The sequence below is a fragment of the Silene latifolia genome, chromosome 10 (assembly GCF_048544455.1).
Source record: "Silene latifolia isolate original U9 population chromosome 10, ASM4854445v1, whole genome shotgun sequence".
Classification (NCBI taxonomy): domain Eukaryota; kingdom Viridiplantae; phylum Streptophyta; class Magnoliopsida; order Caryophyllales; family Caryophyllaceae; genus Silene; species Silene latifolia.
In genome coordinates, this window is record NC_133535.1 from 48,893,399 (window position 1) to 48,917,254 (window position 23,856).

The following is a 23,856-nucleotide window of genomic DNA, read 5'->3' on the forward strand; positions in this document are numbered from 1 at the left end:
TATCAAATCTTCTTATTATATTATCTTTTGCTGATTCAGGTACGTTTTTATCATCCAACTTATTAATTTTTGCCGTGAGTGGTTTGTAGTTTATATGAGTGTGTATCAGAAATTTAAGAGTCCTATAGACTTTACATATTTTGGACCAGAAGTTCCACATGTGGTAAACAAATTTTAAAAGAGAACATATTATATAATTTTGGACTTGAAGTTCCAAGGGATTTACTTTACAAAAATGAGAGATATGTCCATATTATGATTTGGCCTGAAGTTCAAAGTTTTAAAGTTGTGTAATATTTTAACACCGTCTCATCAGTACAATATATTCATATGTATAAGTGTAAGTGGCCAGAAGTCCACGTCTATGAGTAATTGAACCGCTGTTCAATTTAAAGCGGTCTTTATGAAAGACAAATTTATTTGCGAATTGATTCTTGTTCACCTGAAGTTGAACAGTAAGATATGAAATTTAATCCATTCCTTGAAGTGAATGTGACATCTCATAAAGACTCTGTCTGTAGCAGAGATCGAGAATATGACGTTATGATAAGCCTAATATTGCGGTCTTAATTGAGCCTAATAATGTGGCATTTGATGAGTCAAGTAAAGATGCCTTAATTGAGCTTAATGATGTGACCTTATTGAGCCAAATTCGTAATAAAAATCGGAATTACTTTTTCACATACGAGTTTTACTTTTTCACATACACTTTTTCATTAATTTTCCAACTAATACCCTTCTTACCTCCTTGGCAAATTAACTCTTGTTTTAACTTTTTTTTCCCCTCTAAACCTATCTAATTGCTCGAATGACTTCAATATTAGATCCTAATTCATTAATTAACGAAGTGATTTTCTTGTTTATCAATTATTACCAAATCATTTGCTGAATTTTTATTAATTTATCAATGTTTATTTGTTTGTTAACTGATTAAAATTAAATTAGGGTTTATACAATTAACATCTTCAATTTAAAACTTTTTCACATAGTCCGTGCTTCATTCTGGACAAGTCACGAAATCACGGTAGTCTAAGAAATTGAGTTTTTGATGCCATGCAATGAAATACATTAGCGTCATCAAGCATTCCAATTTGTAATTTGAACAATTGGTGGTTGTGCCGACATGTGGATACCAGTTGTTACCCTTGCAAGCAATTGATTTGGTCAACCGGAGCAAGGTCAGTACTCTGTCGGAGGGATGACCGTCGGTGGTGAAAGGTGAAGGGAAAGGGTGGGTAAAATCAATTGAATGAGGGAGATAAAAAAAAAACAAGGGTAAATACGTAAAAAATGTATGTGAAAGAGCACAACCTATAAAAATATCTCATGAAAGTGAATATCTCATGAAAAGTCATGTGAGAATATGAGACTCACATATGCAAGAATTTGATATGAGAAAAGAAAAGTGATATACGAGATGAAATTTTGATATTCATATTATGGCCTGAAGTTCATAAGTGTTACAAATACTGAAATTATGACCGGAAATTCACAATATTTACAAATTATGACCATAATCCTCTTTACTGGATCAATATTCATGATAATTCAACTCAACTCCGCTAATATCTTGACGTAAGTTGTTATAATGTGGTAATCTAGTATGAATGTTGATTCCTAACTCGGTTTAGTATAATACTTTGGGAACTATGCTGAGTATAAGAGACTCCATGTTTAATTTTTGTAACATTAAAAATAGTTGATTCATGATTAATGTACTTATATTTTAACATGACGCTTTAGAGTTTTTATTTGGTGTCATTAGTCTCATCATTGATTTGGTCCTATAATTTAGTTTTTATTGTAACTGGCTGATAATAAAGGTATACGTAACCAATTAAGGATGTTAGTGGCTGCATAATAAAGTATACATAACCAATTATTTGTGTTGCCGACCTTATTCCCTATTAGTCATATCGTTGCGCAAACCATAATTATACCATATAGTATGGTCTTACCATGAGATATAGTGATATTTATCCGAAGCATAAACAATGATGATGCATATCTTGATTTGGACGATGTTGATTTACTAATAGCTAAATAGTGTTGTTACTTGCCACATATCTTAACACAATTTACATACTAATCACATATAAAGTTAGACTTGTAATAACAGGTAAAAAGTTATATATCAATTACGGTTAATAGTGTAATTATGTAAGGATAATGGTATTATAAATTTGATTGTGTTATATTATAATCATTGTTTATAATTGGTTTAAAGATACACCCTCTGTCAGCTATAATGTTTGGTTTATTAGGTTTCTATATTGATGAGTTTGTAGGCAATAATTTATTTGAAAGTTAAATTATGTTCAATATCATTGTATACGTTGACAAAAATATTTGTTGAGCGTGTGACATAATAATTATATTTTTTTGATGACAATACTCAAAGAGTAATAAGTTATGTTCCTTGAAGGAACATTGATGAGCCTTGCCTACATATACGAGACACCTGTTATGTCTTATGTCACATCATTTATCTGGCCGGATAGACTATAAAAGATTGTCATGGGTTGTTGACAACTAAGAAACTTGACATGAAATGATCTAGATGTGACAGTTCGGGTCATCCGGGTTCTTATTACATACACCCGTTTTGATAAACCTGAAGTTTATCCTAAGGAAAATATAATTGCTGAAACTCTTTCATGTAAATTTATTAAAGGTAAGACATTACACGAAGACTGAGTATATTTAATATTGGAGATCATAGTTTGATTATTATATGGAATCGTTAGTCTTCGAAAAGGGCATTGCAATTCAGCACATTTAAAATCCAACTGGATTATATGTTACTCCCCAAAAGATTTTGTTAATGTACAAAAATGCCTATAAAAATTCTTATCGGTGATATAAGAAATTAAGGTCTAAGGTGGTTATGGTTTTTACCACCTTAGGGGAGAATGATAAGGAAAAGCTGGTAAAGACAAAAAAGTAAATTATCCCCAACTGAACCTGAAGTTCAGTGGTTTGTTTTCAATATGAAATACATCAAGTAGAGGTTCATGGAATTAGAAATAATGGTATTCATTTGGTTATGAAGATGTATCATGATACCACTTTTATCATCTTATCAAAATGTGATGTGTTACATTAAAATCTATGATTTAATTATAGACAGTTTAGCCCTATATGTGGTATAGCGAGCTATCCATTGGTCATAGAAAATATATGTAATGAAAATTAGATTCTTGCCAAATTGAACAATAAAGCACACGTGAAATAGAGTGTGAGAGTGTAATACCCGTCCTTTTAGGGACCCGTTGACCAACGTTGACCGACCTTAGGGGCATGTGATAGCCTTTGGGAGTGCGTGCAAGAGGTGTCTAGTGTTGTGATAGACTTTGGGATAAGTGGTACTCGATCTAGTAGGGGCTACTCGATCAAGTAGCTTGAGTACTCGATCGAGTAGGGGCCACTCGATCGAGTAGGTTTGTTACTCGATCGAGTAACGTCTTTACAGCGGGGATTTATAATCGTGTTTTGGTGGAATCGCAAATCATTTTCGCCTCCTTCCTTCAGACCTAGATGTCGCCTTACCTCACTTCCCTCACCCTAATTCCTTCCATGGGAGCCTTTGAGGATGCTTGTGCCTTGGGGATAGGTTGCTTGAGTCGGGTAGCGACGCCGATATACGATGCGTAGGTATGTCATCATCATCATCTTTGTCTTTGTTGTTCCTTGTAGGATTGTGGTGGTAGTAATAGGCTTTTATGCTTTTGGTATAGGGGTTTTGCTTGCTTGGTTGATGTCATGTGATTGAACAAGGAGTCGCTGCGATTGGCTACAGGTAGGTTCGCCTACTCAGTTTCTGTTGGTTGTTTAGTGTGTCGGTTGTTGTGTTGATTATAGTGTCAGTGTGATTGATTGATTACGGTAATCGGAATTGGTTGGTTGTAATGGATGGTTGGTGTGGTGTGATTGTATTGTCATGGTTGTGGTTCAGCTGTCTGTGATTGGTTATCTCTAGTTCTCGAGGTGCGTCCTCGGCTGAGTGGAGTCATTTGCGAGAGTGGCTTCACGCCCTAGTTTCGCCCTCCGTGGAACCCGCCACGGGAGGGGATGTGCACATTAATGGGACAGGGTTATTGCTCAGTATGATGAGCGGGGCTTAGGTGGGTACGGCTGCGGTCCCCCACTAGTAGGGCTGGTCCAGTGGACAGTCGGTGATGGTGATAGGCTGGAGTGGTTGTAATTTGTGTGTGTGCTTGGTTATGTTTGCATTAAGTAGGTAGTTGTTATTGTGTCTTGCCTCAGTTACTGACCTTGTGTGGCTGTTTCTTGTTTGTCTCTATTGTGTCTGCTGTGATCCCTTATGGTGAGCAGTCGGTCTTAGCAGGTGATGTCTTATGGTAGCTGGAGTCTTGGCGGGATGAGTCTTCACGAGTTGTGACAAGAGTAGTTTACATAGTATTGACGAGGTGTATTGTTTGTATTAGTAGTTTTGGTTTAAATCACTTGTAAAGTATTTATAAATGTTCTTTTATCGACTTTTGATGATTAGTTTTCTCGGGCAACCGAGATGGTGACATCCTTATATGCTAGGGAAGGTCTTGTTAAGGCTCCTTTGTATATGGGGGTGTCACAGAGAGTCATATCGGTTCACATATTTCAAGTAATAAGAAAATGGCAAGTTTGGGCAGTTGGTACTCCTATGGAGTAAAGAAATTCGGATGTCCTGAAAGTGACATAAATATCTGAATGATAATAGATGGCCTATATAGAAAAGGAATGGTACCAAATATATTCAGATATCATTATCACGAGATATTGAAATTATATCGATATGTTTAAGGAACCGATATGCATTTGCGCGCGGAAATTAATGGACTAGCACTACTACAAATCCAGGCAACCACAACGACCCTTTAACAACGCTTATTCACGAAAATCACCATAAGACATTGTAGAATGGATGGCGCGAATTTTACTAAACTTAATTACAACGGTTATGTGTTATTAACCGTTGTTATTGGTTTTAACAACGGGTCAAACTTGCACAACCGTTGTTAATATAAAAACTAATAACAACAGTTTACTCTGTAATACATTATAACCGTTGTTAATAATTTGGCGCAAAATTAGTGAAAAGTAATTACAACGGTTATATTAAAACACGTTGTTAATACTTTTTAACAACGGTTTTCTAAGGAACCGTTGTTAATATATTATCTAATGACAACAGGTTTATGCGTAATAACCGTTGTCAATACTTTCAAGCAAATAACACAATATATACCACACAAACACAGATCATCTATAGCCACAAACACAAACACAAACACAAACACACAACCACACTCTTTGTCATCGTCTCTTTCTCATCGTCGCTTTATCATCTCCGTCACTGTTGTCGTCATCGTCTTCTTTCTCTAATTATCAGGTAAATATCTATCGCTTTAGGGTTTTAGGTTTTGTCATCTCCGTCATTATTGTTCTTTCTCTAATTATTTTATTTGCATGTGTTTTTCTCCGTTATTGTTCTTTCTCTAATTATTATTCGCTTAATTAGTTTTTCTGCGTTTATTAGTAAAACAAATTAAATAAAATAAAACAAAGAAGATGATGGAGAGGAATGCATAAACTTAATTAATTGATATATATACATAAACTTATTTCATTGCTAAAAATACAATTCTTAGATGTTCATATAGGGATGCATTATCTTTTATGATATTCATCCTCTCCTCCTTTGCTATTTGGAGGTTTCATTCCGCAGATGCAATATCGTCATATAGCTGCATTATCTGCGGCTCTAACAAGCCATTTTTTTTTGGCGTCTTTGAGTGCGATCCGAGCTTCCTCAAGGAAGAGCCTGTACTTCCTCTCGATTTCCAGCAAGCGGCGTATGAAACTCTTGTTGTACTCGGTCATAATGCATGTAAAACGAATGGTATCATTCATTGTTGAAGGAAGTTTGGAGTTTATTAGGTTTTAAAGATTTAGGGTTTGGAGTTTAGGGTGGAGATAGTGATATAATGGATTGGTTATTGAGATAGTGGAATGAATTTATACTTAGTAATGTGTCGTTTGAGTTGTTTTTTAATTAATATGTTTAGGAAGTTGTGCCATATCCTGCTTCAAATCTTACAACCCTTTGCATTCCATATATCGTGTCCTTTCATATGCAGGGATTTGGCAGTAATAATGCATGAATCGGAAGCATAATTAAGAGGCAGTAATAATGCATGCATCTAGTAATATATAATTTTTTTTTATTTTTTTTTAAAATCAACAACGGTTATTTAAAAAAAAACCGTTGTCTTTAGTTATAACAACGGTTTTTTCTATTGTAACCGTTGTTATAACTTTCCCACCAAAAATTAGTCACACTTTCCACAACGAATGTCTCGTAACGACAACGGTTTTTAACCGTTGTTAATAGTTTTCACAACGGGTTTCTTAGAAAAATCAAACGTTGTTAAAACGTTTAACAACGGACGCTTATATAACAACGGTTTTTAACCGTTGTTATAGCCTGTATCTGTAGTAGTGTAGAAAATGAGGATCTTATAACTAAGTCCAATTTTGATTGTCGACATATAATCTATGATTATAAATGAGCTCATGGACTAAATGTCCAACTATTGACCTAAAGTCAATTGAAGTTATGAATATCGGAAAATGAAACTGTACAGTTTGCATTATCGAGTCATAATCTTGTGCATTTAGAGATTAAGTTCATCCTTTGCATGTTAACTAGTTTTTATTTGATAACTTATACCTTGAATAAGTCACTTTTTCAAATCTTATACCTAAGATAATTTTCTTTAAAATCTTATACCTAAAATAACATTTTCTTCCAAACTTGATACCAAATCTTAAAAAATCCTTAACTTAACGATTTTTCTGTTACTAATTTGATGGTTTTTAGTGGTGGAAATGGTGGATGGGTGTGTGAATAGGTGAGGCAAAGGATGACAGTGTTTAATTAGTAAGGGTAAGATTGTCAATTCAAGGTTTTTTTTCAGATTTAGTATCAAGTTTGGAAGAAAATGTTAATTTAGGTATAAGATTTTAAAGAAAGTTATCTTAGGTATAAGATTTGAATTAGAATTAGTTTTATATCATATGTATGAACATGTTTTATAATATTGTTTTAAATGGATAAATGTTTAAAAAAAGGAGAAATGTTATCTTACGAGATACTCCAACGAGGATAACTCCCTGTAGGAGCCTCTTGAGTTTTGGGAATTCATGATTATATATGAACCTCTACGACACGATTGAAATGTTATCGTGATTATTTCCAAAATGGAATATTTAAATTCATGTAGAGTTTACTTGAAGGAAATTATTATTGTCTCAACCTGAAGTTTGAGCATATGAGAATAATGATTTAAATGAGCTTCATGCTAAACATGTGAAATTAGTTTATGGTCCAGAAGTATCATAACAATTAGAAAATAATGTAGTCAAAGTCTACAATGAGAATGCCAATTCATACATATGTACGTGGTTTAGCAAAGAAAAGCGCTCAAAATTATTGGATGATGTATTCAATAATTATCGGATTGATTCTACTTAAGATAAGGAATTAAGGAATGATGGCTATACTCTTTTTCCCTTCGGCTAGGTTTTTTGTCCCAATGAGTTTTTCCTACCAAGGTTTTTAACGAGGTAGCACAATAAGCGCATTGATACGCTATGATTATTAAGATGAGTTATTCTTAACATATAATGTTATGTCATCTATCAAGAAGTTCCCTATCACTATTGTGGAAATATTATTTAAAATAATGATCCAAGAGTCATCACAAATGACTACACCCAGATTGTGAGAATTAAAGAAATATGAAGATTGAAATTATCAAGGATTTGAAGATATCAAGTTTATCAACTACGATGCATTTTATTCAACGATCGAGAAGTTACATCAAAGCATGGTTCATTTCAAGATTTATCAAGTTATGTAACCATCAGCGGGAGTTGACACGCGTTGTACTCTTTTTCCTTATCCATGGTTTTGTCCCACTGGGTTTTCCATGGAAAGGTTTTAACGAGGCAGCTATTATCACGTATGTTTGAAGATTATTGTACTCTTTTCCTTTCTAGCATTTTTTCCATAGGGGCTTTCTAGTAAGGTTTTTAACGAGGCATGTTCTTCAGTAATGGACATCCAAGGGGGAGCGTTATGAAATATTATTATTATATTGATGTTCATATCTTATAGGATTATAGAATACATTATCTTATGGAAACTCTACCATTGTATGTAGACCTGTCAAACGGGTCGGGCAGGTCGGGTCAGAATACGGGTCGGGTCAGATACGGGTCGGGTCATACGGGTCACGGGTCGGGTTAGGGTCAGAATACGGGTCAAGAAATAATTTTTAACGATTTTTTTAATTTAAAAAATATAAAAAAGTAAAACATATTTAAAACTATTATTTTAATCATATTCAACATTTACATTAATTATATTGACATAATTATTAAAATAAAGGTTTTTTAATAATTATTTTATTATTAAATATTATAAAAGTTATATAAAATTGACTTTTTAGCTGAATTTGCAATTTTAAGTAATAAAAAAACAATTTTTAACTATAATTTCAAATATAATATATAAATATTAATATTTTTAACAAAATTCATGATTTTCACTTGACCCAACGGGTCGACCCGTTCGGGTCGGGTCTGGACCCTAAAATAACGAGTCATCTCGGGTTCGGGTCAAACAGGTCGCAGGTTGAAAAAACCAGGTTTGTAACCCTAAGAAAAACGGGTCGGGCGGGTCGGGTTATCGAGTCGGGTCGAGTTTTGACAGGTCTAATTATATGTGTATATATACCCCTCATAATGGAATAAGAATATAGTTTTGTCTCTCTTCTATTCTCTCTACAATTCTTTTGTCTTTATTTCACAACACATTTTCTACTTTTCCATGCTCCCACAGCGGTGGGTAGAGTGAAGTTTTGTTTGACTTTCATATCTTTCCCCTCATACTCTTGTTCAACTGTGATATATGAGCGTGGGTATATGTGGTTGTGGGGTTGGGTAGAGCACCTGTGGACCTATGGTGCAGGCGGAGACTACCTTTTTGGGCCGCACGCATATGTGTATGTCTAACCCATCGTGATTATGGCTTCTAATTATTTTATTGATTTTGTCATTTAGGAGAAGCGATTTTTTTCTCCTATACCACTACGCCAAATAATCGGTGCAACAACGGTTAGATAAGGTGATATACCGTTGTAATACAAAATACGGAACCGTTATTACATCGACCATTGTTATTTCGTGTCTACGGTTGTTAAAAAGGCGGAACCGTTATGAAATGTAAATAACGAGTTCAAATAACCGTAATACAATATTAAGATTGGTTCAAAAACCGTTGTCTATAATATTGAAACCGTGGTAGTATTAGTCTGAATGCTCTACGGAAACCTATGACAACGGTTTATCAAAACACAGTTGTAAAATAGTAAATATGACAACGGTTTATGCTTATTAAACCGTTTTAAATGTCATGAATTCGACAACGGTTTGTGATTATTAAACTGTTATATCATGGATGAATATGTCAACGGGTTTCTATTTAAATGCGACCGTTTTCAATAGATTTATTGACCACAGTTTTATTTTTAACCGTGATCAAATTTATAAATTTTTTTTTTTAAAAATTGTTTTAGCAGTTCCAAAGAAATTTCTTTGAAATGCTAATTTTTGCGATGAGAGTTCCATTGAAATGCTACGCAAAATAGCATTTCAAAGAAATACAATTGCAAAATTTCAATCCTGCAACATCCGAATATTACACAGATTGATCTATTCAACCCAGCATCAAAATATCATAAAAAGGGTGACCAAAACTAAATACACATGGCTCTATATACACACATACATAATGAGCGAACTATTGACACTCCGGTAATGAAAGAAAATAAGTGGCCCACTTATTTCTCATGTCGGCGATGTCTTCCTTCGAATAGGTTGGGTCTTTGTTGTTTAATGAAGATGGGAACTACAAATCAAAATATACTTAATCAAAATAGATAGAATAAGTGAAATATTACACAGAATTAAACCCAAGTTACGTTTGAAATAATTATTAAAACACACTAATCGATGAGGGTATGTCGATATACTTTCGGGTGATAATCTCCCACATGTACTGACAACAGAAAAAGGCGCAGTCGTTGCTGCCTGCTTGTTGTACATGAGACTATTATATAAATCACATACAAATAAGCTAAATTAGATCAACCTCTGACATAAACATAAATTAAATGATAGGAGTAATTATTAAGAATACACTTACTTTTATCGTGACAAAAGTTGGACTTGATGCACCAATTGTTTGAAACACACTAATTCATAAATATATACAGGAAATTATAATTAGCATTTGGCTCAGTAATACTGATGGGACATTAAAATGATCATAGTCTTCAAAGGTCATACAACAACAATTGACATTATAATGTAAGGTTGTAAACTTACTAAGTCATCATCTTTACAGATCTCTCAGTGGGAGGATGTCCGCAAGAGTCAATCCAGTACACTATGCCTTTTTGCACACTGATTGCCGTTAGCAGCAGTAGATACCTAGTATCTGCTGAGACTCCAACAAACACCCTATGATTATCGGACTATAACATGTTTTGGAATCGCGGCGTTTGATCGACAGTTTGCGTACAACTTTACGTCGGAAAACTTAAAACGATTTCGAAAATAAAACATTTCAAAAACTTTTCAAAAGTACCTGGAGTGTTTAATGCACGACGACGGGGTCGCAATGACACTAACTAGAGTCAAAACCGACACCGGACCAAAAACCGACTCAAAAATTCATATCCCGACTCCAACAACGAGTCAAACCGAGTCAACCACCAAAACAAAACATTCAAAGCCTTCTATACTAAGATTTCCCGGATTCATGAATGGTCAAGTACCAAACATGTGACTACAAATCCTAGGATAGAACAAATCATGATTGCACTTGTGTGAAAGCGACAAGACAACTCGAAGACCCGCGACGTGGCTCGCGCCTCTTTGAGCAGCCCAGGTGGCCACGTCGCTCAAAACTCACACAACCACTCATTTTCCTATAAATACCCCTCAAATGCCCCCATTTGAGAACTTACGCGAGTGTCAGCCCCTCTTTTCTCCCTTAAAATTCTCGACTCGACTTCTTAAGTCACAATCGGACGCGTATTTACGACCTACCGATCGTAAATACAAGCCTTACACATTGTTTGGTACCGTCATCGTGCATTAAATCACTTGACCGACCACTTCGACCACTACACCGTCACTAATTTTAATAAAACACTCTTTTTACTTACCAAAACGGTTTTAAACAGAGTCTTTTCTGACCAAACGAGTTGTTACACTTACGTCGGTTTCTCGCCATAACCAAACATGTAAGTATGAGGGTGTAAAAATCCTTCTTTTATCATGTCTTCATTTGTTTTATGACTATAACATGCTAAAACGTGCATAACACGATCCAAAACATGGGATAAACGAGCCAAAACTGAGTTTTGGCCTGAGGCAGAAGCCCCTTATTGTGCACATAGGCCCGCGCCTCAATGGGGTTCCCAGGTCAGAACTCAACCGTGTTTGTTCTCGTCTTTCCCCTTTAATCCATTTTCATATTTGTTATCGGTTTTTACCATTTCAAATATTTTCAAACCTTTTTTATTTTATTTGTCTTTAACCATAAAACATTTTTCACCCCTGGTTCCTCATACCATGATGGTTAAATCCGTGTTTCGCTGATAATATTTGGTTAATAACATTGAAAAGGTATTTAAAGCCTTTTATTTCATTTCTTTACATTTTGGGAGGTATTTTAAAGCCTTTCATCATTTCTTTATATTTTCAAAATAAACATATTAGTCACCAACACAAAGTCATCCTTGGTTCCACATACCATGCCGGATTTTAACCCGGGTACGATGATGAGTATTGACTAATTATATTCAAATGAACTTAAAATAATTAGTTCATAATTATTTTCAAAAACTATTCATGTCAAGCTTGTCAAGTCGAACTCGACACCGAATATCATCAAAATAATGATGATTATTCGAGTCTCGTTCCTCAAATCAACAAATGCGGTCTAGACGACCCTTTCAAACCAAATCGGGTCAAATACCCATTTTTCAATACGTTTTATAAACGTTTTCCAAATGGTTAGAACACGGCATATAACCGTTGGTTGACCCGCGCCTAAACAGGCCCCTTTTCTCTTATTTTCAAAACCAGGGGAGGCCCCCTTACACTGCCGGCATGCTCGCGCCTCATATGGCCGCCTGGCACAGGGCCTGTTCCCTTTCCAGCATTAGTCTAGGACGATCCCGACTCCGGTTAGCCCGGATATAGCACGGATCAGATGACTATTTGCTCATTCAAAAAATCATATTTGAAAAATGCTTTACTAAGACAAATGGATCACGTTATGCACCATAAACCTAATACGGTAAATGGATGTTTAATTTCCGTCTCCACTAATCCAACTCGACATCTTATACTTGATATTTGGATTAAATCAACCGACTTAGAAAGCTCTCACATGTTAGGTTTAAATTAATGGATGCGCATTCATGCATTTAAACCGTTTTATAACCTTTTGCATTCAACCAACCAAGATCGATCAGTAGAGGCCGTTACCGCGGGCGGGATTGGGTGTCTGATTAAAGGGCTTCCCAATAAATACCTTCACCTCTTACTCATAAACTTTGAATAGTGGACGACCTTATCCAGGGCGTACGAGAGTCATTCTAGATATAGGATGCTAAAGAGGGACGATTCCTTATCTTTAGTACCTATGTCAAACACTGCTTTGTGCTTCGTTTGACAGAGGTATAAAGTGGATTCGAACGGGTTCCAAGCATCCCACAAATGCTTGGTGGCGACTCCGAACATCTCTAATCATTTCGAGACCCTAACCGAGACTAAATCGACCGAACTAAAACGATCCGGTCGAAAGCATTTTTACGCCGCCGAGCGTGGCTTTCAAAAGACCGCTATATGTCCACAGATCGGCTGGGCTTGCAGGTGGGCCATGTCCACAGATTGGCGACTCCGTTGGGGAGAACTAGGACACTTACGTCTTTGTGATCCCTAGATGGTGAGACTCGAACCAGGTCTTGGTTGGAATGCATTAATTGATATTACGGTCACGGTCGGGTTCCTTGTCCGGGCCCACAACCTAACCTTCATTGACCAATTGGCTCGTCTCGTCGGCGTGAGTTTTCTCATCCCCGCGTTTCGAATCCCGATTGAGTCAAGCATACCATTAACGTCACACATTTCTGTTTCGTCAAAGAGCTTTCATCACTTTCGAGCACGAGGCTAGGGCACCCTCCTTACACATTTTGTTTGGATTGGTATCCCTCTCGCAAATCGGGGTTTGATTGCTTGGTGTCTAACCCACGCTTCTAAGCCAAAACCCGTGTCAGCATAATGCATAATATAATGAACTGTGAGTGCTTATGTGCTACTTGATCATAAGTCCTTCCGTGTCATTTTTCAAAATTTCAAAAAACACCTTTTTGCGCCGTTATAATGGCCATTTCAAAACTCGGTCTTTTGCCGACCGTTGCACGCCTTTCTAGGCCGTCGTAATGACGATTTTGAAACCCGGTTTTTATAACCATTTCAACACGCCTTTCTAGGCCGTCGTAATGACGATTTTGAAACCCTGTTTTTATAACCATTTCAACACGCCTTTCTAGGCCGTCGTAATGACGATTTTTAAACCCGGTTTTTATAACCATTTCAACACGCCTTTCTAGGCCATCGTGATGATGATTTTCAAACCCGGTATTTATAACCATTTCAACACGCCTTTCTAGGCCGTCGTAATGACGATTTTCAAACCCGGTTTTTTACAACCATTTCAAATCACCTTTTTACGCTGTTATAATCGCCGCCTCTAGACACGGATTTTAACCCGTCTCACGCCGATAATGGCTCTTTCAAAACCCGAGAAAAGCACACACCCTTTTCTCGAGACACTTTCGAGATCCCGAGGACCATGCACCGTCCCCGAGACCTCTTCAAACATTTCAAACTCGATTTTCAAAACATACAATTTTGAATTTCAAAAACCGTATTGGGAGGCAATACCTTGTTTTCTGAGCCGATTCAAACTCAAACCGTCTTTTGCAAATAAACTTAAGACAACCCTTTCAACTGACCGACTTGCGGGGATCTCTATCTTCGGAAGCCTTCCACAAAGCGACGAATGAATCCTTTTGAAAATTTCTATTTTCGAAAACTTCAGTCCACCATTCCAATTCCGCCTCGTGTCTATCAAGTCGAAGCAAACGTACTTATGGGTCTTTACTTATGAGTCGACTCACCACGAGACTCGTCCAATGGCGTCACGCAGCTACATTGGACGCGCGTCAAAAGTTCGGTCAACACCGACACGTCACAAATAGAGTCAGCACCGAGGTACCACACACGGTCATCCTCGTCTTGTTGAGTCTGATCTTTGTCTCGTCCTTTGTGTTGTCTGCATTCAGTCTTTGAACCGTGTCGGATTGAGTTGCAATGTGAGCCATTTTTCTGCCTCAGAACCATGGCCCCGTCTTCAACTTCGTCTGTCAACAGCAACAACAATGATAACAACAGGGATGTCACGACTGCTCAGCTAGCCAGCCTGCTCACCTCTCTTAAGGTCACTCTGGATCGTGTCGAGACCCGTATCGACACCCTGGAAAACAAAGAAGTTGGAGAACATAATACTCCACCTTTGACTAAAACTGAGAAAAGGCTCAAGCTCTTGGAAGAACAGCTCCTAGCCCGGGGTAACAATATCCATCTCGAGAATAACCGAAGGTTTGAACCTGTTGGGGATCAACTACCTGACAACTTTACCCTAACTGATGTACCTAAGTTCAAAGGAGTAGAGGACCCGCTCAATCATATTCGAGCCTTCAAAGACTACATGGCCATAAAAGGGGTCAGACAGGAGCTCTTCACCCGGATCTTCCCATCATCCTTGGAACCGATCCCTCGCCAATGGTACTACTCCCTTAACCCAAAGAACCTTACTACCTGGGATGAGGTCGCATTTGAATTTGCTAAGCAATATGCTGACAATGTTGAAATACAAGCTAATACCCGTACCCTTGAGGTCCTAACCCAGAACGACAAGGAGGGATTCACCGAGTTCTTAACCCGTTGGAGGAGGGTAAGTACTCAGCTGGTCAGCATGCTGAGTGAATCAACTTTGGTGGAAAAGTTTGTCAACAATCTCCGCCCAGTGTATGCCAGCTTACCGAGGTATCAAAATATTAAGACCTTCCAGGATCTGCAAATTCTGGGTACACGCATTGAAGATGACCTCCGGAAGGGTGTCTTGGCCAAGACCACTGGCAGAGGCTACCAGGGATCCACATCAACCGGGTGTCGCCCTTACGGCCAAACAAACATGATCGATGAGGTCAACCTCGTTGAACCATATGCTAAGAGAGCTGAGCGCCCCCAGAGAGTGTTCACTAATATAGGGTCAACTTATGCAAGTGCCCTGAAGAGACTCATGGACCAGGGAAACTTACAACCAATCGGACCCACCCCGGATCCGACCGATGCTAAGAGATCCCGCTTCTGGAACCCCAATGCCTACTGTCAATACCATCAAGGGAAAGGGCATGATACAGAAACCTGCTTCAAACTCAAACACATCATCCAAGACATGATTGAGAAAGGGGAATTGCCTTTACCCCCACCGACTAAGCCAAACAACAAAACAAACCCTCTCGGAATCCACGCTATCTCCAAAGATGAACCAACTATGGACTGCTCTCACCTCATCCTGCTAATTGATGACGAGGTGAACACCTTGGAAGAAGATCCCTCGGACGGGGTATTTGTGTTCAGTGCCGCAACTATGCTCACCATGATCCAACAGGTTGAGGAAGCCATAGCCAGCCTCTCCGAGAGGATTACCCGACTTGACGATGCCTACCGCTGGCTTATCTTCAATCCTCTACCACCATGCCCGAGGGAGAGTCCCCCGAGCGCCCAAAACTACCCTCACCAGGACGGATTGCTCCCGCGACCATTCTGGCATGCACCTCACAATAATCACCCTCGTAATAATCATCCTCACAATAATCATCCTCACAATAATCACCCTCACAATAATCAACCTCACAAAAATTACCCTCACAGAAATATCCCTCACAAAAACTGCCCACCGAGGAATACCCCTCCAAGGTACCTTCGAGATCCTGAAATCAATGGCATCTGGAGAGACGATGTTGAAGATGTCTATATTGTCCCAGGGAAAGAGAAAAGGGCAAAAGAGATAAGTCACCTTACCCGGTCTGGACGCCCCTATCAGAACTCGAACAGTTCCACGGTCGCTCCGACAACAAACGACCAAGTCGTCCCGGAAGCGGACACTCAACCAAGAGCTTCTGAGAATTCGATCCTCAAGCAGCTTCAGAAGGCAAAAGCCGAAATCTCAATTTGGCAACTGATCGCGACATCCTTTGAGCATCGACAGGTTTGCTACAGGCCTTGGGAAAATTAACTATGCCCTCCACCTCTTCCCCTGAAGAAATAGTGGCACATATGACGAGGGATGCCCCTGACTTGAACAACCCGGTCGTCTTTGATACGTGCATATTCTATACACTTTATTTGCAGTTTTGGCACGTATTTCCATGCATTTTCGTTAGCTTAAAGCTACTATTTCTCCCGAAACGGTTTACTTTGCATTTTCTATGATTTATTGTAGGAATGAGTGGAAGTGAGCTAAATCAAGCCTAAATCGTCCTCCGGAGGCAACTTTAGGGAAGCTTGGAAGAAGGGAGTTCGGACTCACTCACCTTGGGATGCGTGCATTAAAGTGGAGGCTGTTTTGAAGAGAAAAAGGTGTTTCTGCACAGTGTAGCTGGTCGATCGACTAACCTGCTCAGTCGATCGACCGTGGGATTTCAGCAGGAGCTACTGCATTGTACTGACTGGTCGATCGACCAACCTGCTCAGTCGATCGACCAGGTTCCGCAGCTATTATTGGTTTTTCGTGTTAGACTTTTAAAAGCCCAATTGTAATTAACTTTTGGTATCGTTTATCAGTAGAACGGAGAATACTTTTTAGGTTATGCTTTTCATTATTGAAGAACTCAGTTTTTAGATCTAGTTTGAGGCAAGAAGGAGAGACGACGAATCCCGAATTCAATTGCTTTGTTCATCATTTAGTTAGTAGCTTTTATGAAAATTCTTTCTTCTTTAATTTCTTGTTAATTCAATCCTTTGGTTACCAATTTAATTTCAGCAATTCAGTTCTTGTCTTTTGTCTTTAATTCAATTCAATCATGTCAAACTTATTCTTTGTTGTCAATTTTGCAATTGTTATAATTTTAATTATGCATAGCTAATTTTATTGATTGGGAACGAGGTGAGCCATGACATAAATTAGGGTTGTTTTGTTAGTATGAATTCTTTCGTATCGATCTTATACCTGTTGATAAACCCGTCTTGCTAGATTGGAAGATTAGTAGGTTAGGTTTTCATTGGGTTTGGAATTTCCTTTGAGCGAAGGCTTTGAGAAATTCTTGGGAATTAGAAGACCGTAAGGTTATTGAGCATTGATCGAAGGACTTGCTCAAGTTCCCCGAGACCGTTTTACAAGACCTCTATTACCTTTTTGACCCGACCTTAGCCATGGTGAACCGAAGTTCCTAATCTCTCTTTTATCTTATTTGCAAGTTCTCTTATTTTGTCGATTAGTTTTTAGAATCAAACAATTTCAAACACCCCACTTAATTGTTACTTTTTATAGACTGGAAATAGCAAATAGAATTGACCTTGTCTCTTTGTGGTTCGACCCTTACTATCACTAGCTATAGTTTTAGTTTGGAATTATAAATTAAATTTTGATACAAAACGACGGTATCAAATTTTGGCGCCGTTGCCGGGGAGACGGTGTAATTCTTTTTGCTTTATTTTTAGTTTATTTTTCTTGTCTCAAGGAACTTTGGTTCCTTGAGGCCGTTGCTTACCCTTGCTTCTAGTTTTGCTTTTGCACAATCAGAAGACAGGTTTTTGAGAGGAAGGCTTGAGTACTCTCAATTTTGCGAATATGGCTACGATATATGACAATCTTCAGCCAAAAGAGCACCACCTTCCAAAGGGGCACGTGTTACCTACCCCTACTACCGGTAACTTCGAATTTCGTTCCTCTTATATTGATTTGGTGGAACGAAATCAGTTTGCTGGTCTACCGGATGAGGATCCTTTGAAGCATATGGAAATTTTCACAGACTACTGCTGTTCCATACCTATACCGGCTGGGGTGACTCAGGATGAAGTAAAGGGGGTGATGTTCTTATACTCCTTGAAGGATTCGGCGCGAGATTGGTACCGCTACCTTGATAGGGTAGCAGCTGGAGTCACAGATTGGACATCTCTAGCATTAGCCTTCTACAAGAAGTACTTCCCACTTTCAAAGACTGATGCCTTGAGAAGTAAAATTACAAATTTCCAGCAAGGAGCTGATGAGGGCTTTTGTGAAGCATGGGGACGTTTCAAAAGTTTGGTCCGAGCTGTCCCTCACCATGGTTTCCAGCAGTGGTATCTTTGCAACTTATTCTATAATGCTTTATATGATGATTACAAGGTCATCCTGGATGCAGCTGCGAATGGTAGGTTCTAAAACAATACCGGTCAGAATATAGGTTGGAACACTATTAAGGAGATGGCAGTCCATAGAGCTGAGTTTGGGAGTTCACGTGGAAAATCACGAAAGCAAAGTAATGAAATGAGTGCCGTTGTGACACTCATTACTTCTATTACTGCCCGTCTCGAGAAGCTCGAGGCCTCTCAAGCTTCAAAGGAAAGAGTTAAAATTCCTGCCCATAATTCAGATGAGACCGCGGAATTGAGAGAAATGGTTCGAACTCTTTTGGCTCAAGTGGCGAAAATAGAAGCAGCCAGGATTGAATCCACAAAGAATTTTGTGAAGCAGTTGGAGAACATAGAGGCTAAGCAAGTCGCCAATTCTTCAAGCAAATGTGAAGGGCCAATTGAAACGATTAATGCCATTAATCTCCGAAGTGGCTTTTCTTATGATGGTCCTGATAAGCCAAGAGAAGACTCGGGAAAGGATGAAAAGAAGAATTTAATTTACAGTGCGAAACGAACTCAATTGCCGATTACCGGTCGATCGATCGACCAACACTACCAATGATCGATCGACCGGGTTGTCAGATGAAAAAGTTTCTGACCAGAAACTATTCATACCCAGCACAAGTGGTCGATCGACCAACACCATCAGTCGATCGACTGAAGTTTTTGACGAGGCAGTCTCTGTCCAGAACTGCTTCACGCCAGCTGACCAGTTGGTCGATCGACCAGTCCAATGGTCGATCGATGGGTCTCCAGTCAAGACGACAAATCCGTCAACTAGTTTGCATGATTCTACACTTATTGATGATTTGACGGAGGTTTTAAACTTACGAGGCCGAAGGTTACCGATCCTACGGCAAGTGTTGCGATCCCCGTATCCGGAGCGTTTAAAGAATACTAAGCTGGAGCGCAAGTTTGGTAAGTTTTTGGAAATGGTCAAGAATCTCGAGGTAACAATTCCTTTCGCCGACCTAATTACCCAGGTACCCTCTTACGCTAAATTTATGAAAGACATTTTGAATCGTAAGAGAAATTTTCATGATGATGGTAATGTTGCTTTTGTGGAAGAATGCAATGCTCTTTCGCAAATTAATATACCACCTAAATTAAAGGACCCGGGTAGTTTTTCAATTCCCTGCACTATAGGTAACCAAGAAATTAGAAAGGCCCTTTGCGATTTAGGGGCCAGTGTCAGTGTCATACCATACTCTGTTTGCGAAAGACTAAATATTGGTAGACTTAAGGTAACCGATATTACCCTTCAGATGGCAAATAGATCGACTCAGAGACCTTTAGGAGTCTTAGAGGATGTACCCGTTCGAGTGGGTAAGTTTTTTATTCCTGTCGATTTCGTTGTTTTGGACATTGCTGAGGATAGTCAGATACCTATTATTTTAGGTAGACCATTTTTACATACAGCTGGAGCTGTAATAGATGTCAAACGCGGAATCATTACCTTAGAGGTAGGGGATGACACTATTGAGTTTAGTCTTGCTCGTAAGGCTACTGAACCTGCTGATGATGACACGTGTTATTCCATTGATATTGTTGACAGGGCTGTTAATTATAATTGGAGGGAATCCTTAGCCAAGGATCCCTTAGCTGATCTAACCAGTCTAGATGAGTGTGCAGGTAATACAGTGGAGAATGTTGAGGAGCCAGATGCTTTGGTAGCCTCAATGGAAAGCTACGAGCTCACAGAGGAAGAAGATGAGATGCTCTTGAGCCTGGCCAACGAGAATTTGGTAAACACTTACTATACCATTGAAGCTGATTTTGTCTGTGCTGTAGAGGTAAAGGTGCCTAAGCGTAAGCCACTTCCTCCTAATCTTAAGTATGTTTTTCTAGATGATACAGAGCAGTACCCAGCTATTGTTAGTGCTAAGCTTAATGATGACCAGCTGTCTGCTTTGATGTGTGTGCTTAAGAAAAACAAGAAAGCTTTAGGTTACTCTTTGGATGATATTAAGGGCATCACCCACGATATTTGCATGCACAGGATAAAGGCGGAGGAAGGCCACAAGCCTTACGAGACAGGGTCAACGCAAGTTGAACCCAAAGATGCGAGGAAGTTGTTATGGGAGAGGTGATGAAACTACTCGATGCAGGTATTATTTATACAGTTGGCAACTCCAAGTGGGTTAGCCGAGTTCAGGTAGTTCCGAAGAAAGGAGGGACTACCGTGGTTAAAAATGAGAAAAATGAATTAATACCAACACGAGTAGTGACAGGGTGGCGGATGTGTATTGATTATAGACAGTTGAATGCCACCACCAAGAAATACCACTTTCCCCTCCCTTTTGTTGACCAAATGACTGAAAGACTTGCTTCTAACAAATTTTTCTGTTTTCTAGACGGATATTCAGGGTTCTTTCAGATCCCTATTCATCCGGATGATCAGAGTAAGACCACTTTTACCTATCCACAGGGTGTTTTTGCGTGCATCGCAGATGCCTTTCGATTGTGTAACGCCCCACTACCTTTCGAGGTGCATGATGGGGATTTTTTCTGATTATATAGAGAATATTATGGAGGTATTTATGGATGATTTCTCAGTTTATGGTAATGACTTTGATCGTTGTTTAGCTAACCTTGATAAAGTTATGCAGCGTTGTATCGATGTTAATCTTGTTTTAAACTGGGAAAAATGTCAGTTTATGGTCAATGAGGGAGTTGTGTTAGGGCATCTAATTTCTGATAAGGGTATACATGTTGACAAAGCAAAAGAGCAGGTGATTGAGCAATTGCCTCCTCCCGTGAATGTTAAAGGAGTGAGGAGTTTCCTTGGTCACGCCGGTTTCTATCGGCGTTTCATTAAGGATTTTTCAAAAATTGCTAAACCACTTACACAATTGCTCCTTAAGGATGCTGTCTTTGAGTTTACTGATGAGTGCCTTTTAGCTTTTAACAGGTTAAAGGAGGCTCTAGTTTATGCACCGATCATTCAGCCGCCTGATTGGAATCTCCCATTTGAGATTATGTGCGATGCCAGCGATTATGCGATCGGTGCAGTTTTGGGACAGCGGAAGAACAAAGTTTTGAATGCCATATACTATGCGAGCCAAACTCTGGATGAGGCTCAAGTCAATTATTATACCACTGAGAAGGAGTTTTTAGCTGTAGTTTTTGCCTTAGATAAATTGCGATCTTATTTGTTAGGTTCTAAGGTTGTTGTTTATACTGACCATGCAGCGTTGAAGACTCTCTTTCTTAAGAAGGATGCGAAGCCGAGGCTTTTGAGGTGGATACTCCTTTTGCAGGAGTTTGATTTGGAGATCAGAGATAAGAAAGGAGCAGAGAATGTGGTGGCTGACCATTTATCTCGTCTGCAGCTGACAGAAAGGGAGGATTCGTTACCTATTAATGATTCTTTTCCTGATGAGAGTCTGTTAGCTATTACTACTTCAGGGTCTTATCCACCTCCGTGGTTTGCTGATTTTGCTAACTTTGCTGTGACAGGTAGGATACCACCCGAGCTTTCATGGCAGCAGAAGAAGCGGTTCGCTTATGATGCTAGACAATACTTTTGGGACGATCCTTATGTTTTCAAGGAATGCGCAGACGGTCTTATCCGGAGATGTGTGCCTCAATGGGAGGTGAAGGATATCCTAGAAGCTTGCCACTCTTCTGCCTATGGTGGTCACCATGGTCCGTCCCGGACTGTGGCAAAGGTACTCCAATCTGGTTTCTATTGGCCAACTTTGCATGCAGATAGTCGCAATTTTGTTGCTGAGTGCGATGCTTGTCAAAGATCGGGGAATATTTCCAAGAGACATGAGATGCCACAGGTAGGCATTCTTGAGGTTGAGATTTTTGATGTCTGGGGCATTGACTATCAAGGACCTTTTCCGAGCAGTCAAGGTAATAAATATATCCTCGTAGCTGTAAATTATGTGTCCAAATGGGTTGAAGCTATCGCTACTCCCCATTGCGACGCAAAGGCCGTGATTAAACTGTTTAAAAAGATTATTTTCCCTTGTTTTGGTGTCCTTAGGGTTGTCATTAGCGATGGGGGAATGCATTTTAAAGAGAAACAACTTAGTGCTTTATTGACTAAATTCGGTGTCCAACATCGTAGAGGTTTGGGGTATCACCCCCAAACTAGTGGTCGGGTTGAGATTTCTAACAGAGAATTGAAAGAAGTCTTTGCTAAAGTTGTTTCTAAATCACGGAAAGATTGGAGTCTTAAGTTAGATGATGTCTTATGAGCTTATAGAACCGCGTTTAAGACGCCAATCGGGATGTCACCATACTGATTGATTTATGGTAAGACATGTCATTTACCTGTTGAGTTGGAGCGTAAGTCTTGGTGGGCTATATGTGATTTGAATTTGGATCCTAACCTCTCTCGTGAGAAACGCATGACACAGCTGAATGAGCTGGAGGAATTTAGGCTGCTGGCCTATGATAATGCTAGGATCTACAAAGAGAAAACAAAGCGCTGGCACGACAAGAGAATCATCAAGCGCGAGTTTCATATTGGCGATAAGGTACTTCTTTTTAACGCCCGTATGCGTTTATTTCCTGGTAAGCTGAAATCCAGGTGGACTGGCCCCTATACGGTCATAGCAGTTACAAAATTCGGATCAGTTGAATTGGAGACCTCTGCTGGAGAAAGGTTCAAAGTTAATGGCCAATATGTGAAACATTATCACGGTGCAGACGATTTCGTTGGGCAGGTCGAAGTACTATACTTTGACCCAATTTTAGAAGCTGCAAACTGAGGTAAAAAGATCGTGCGGGACCTTTTAAACCAGCGCTAACCGGGAGGCAACCCGGCTTGTAAATTTTTGTAATTAGGATCTTAACGGTTTTATTTCATTTGTTTTGCATTAGGAGTTTTAGTTATTTCTTTTTAATTTAGAAATTTCTTGGTTTAAAAATGTGCGCCTTTGAGAATTTTGCAGGTGATTATTTGATTGCAAAGTGCGTAGGGTGATTTACTGAAATTTTGTGAGAGACAGATGGGAAATTGAAATGGCAAAATGAATTTTTGACGATTTTGAGTTTAATTGCCAGCGTCCTCAGTCGATCGACTAAGCTACTCAGTCGATCAACTGAGGAGGGAAAGGCAGAAGCCACTGTATAAGAGAGATTGGTCGATCGACTGGGTCATGTAGTCGATCGACCACCACGCGAAAGGACAGAAGGGCTGTATAAGGAAGACTGGTCGATCGACCGAGTCAAGTGGTCGATCGACCACTGCGTGAGATCAGAATGCAAATTCATAAGGGAAGTTTTTCTACT

At 39.0% G+C, this 23,856-nt stretch overlaps 1 non-coding gene across 1 annotated transcript; it reads right to left on the bottom strand.

The window, feature by feature from the left end:
* Positions 1-18,437: 18,437 nt before the first annotated feature.
* On the bottom strand, positions 18,438-18,546 carry LOC141610374 (small nucleolar RNA R71). Its single transcript, XR_012528281.1, has one exon. It is a non-coding gene; the product is annotated as a small nucleolar RNA R71 (small nucleolar RNA).
* Positions 18,547-23,856: the final 5,310 nt, after the last annotated feature.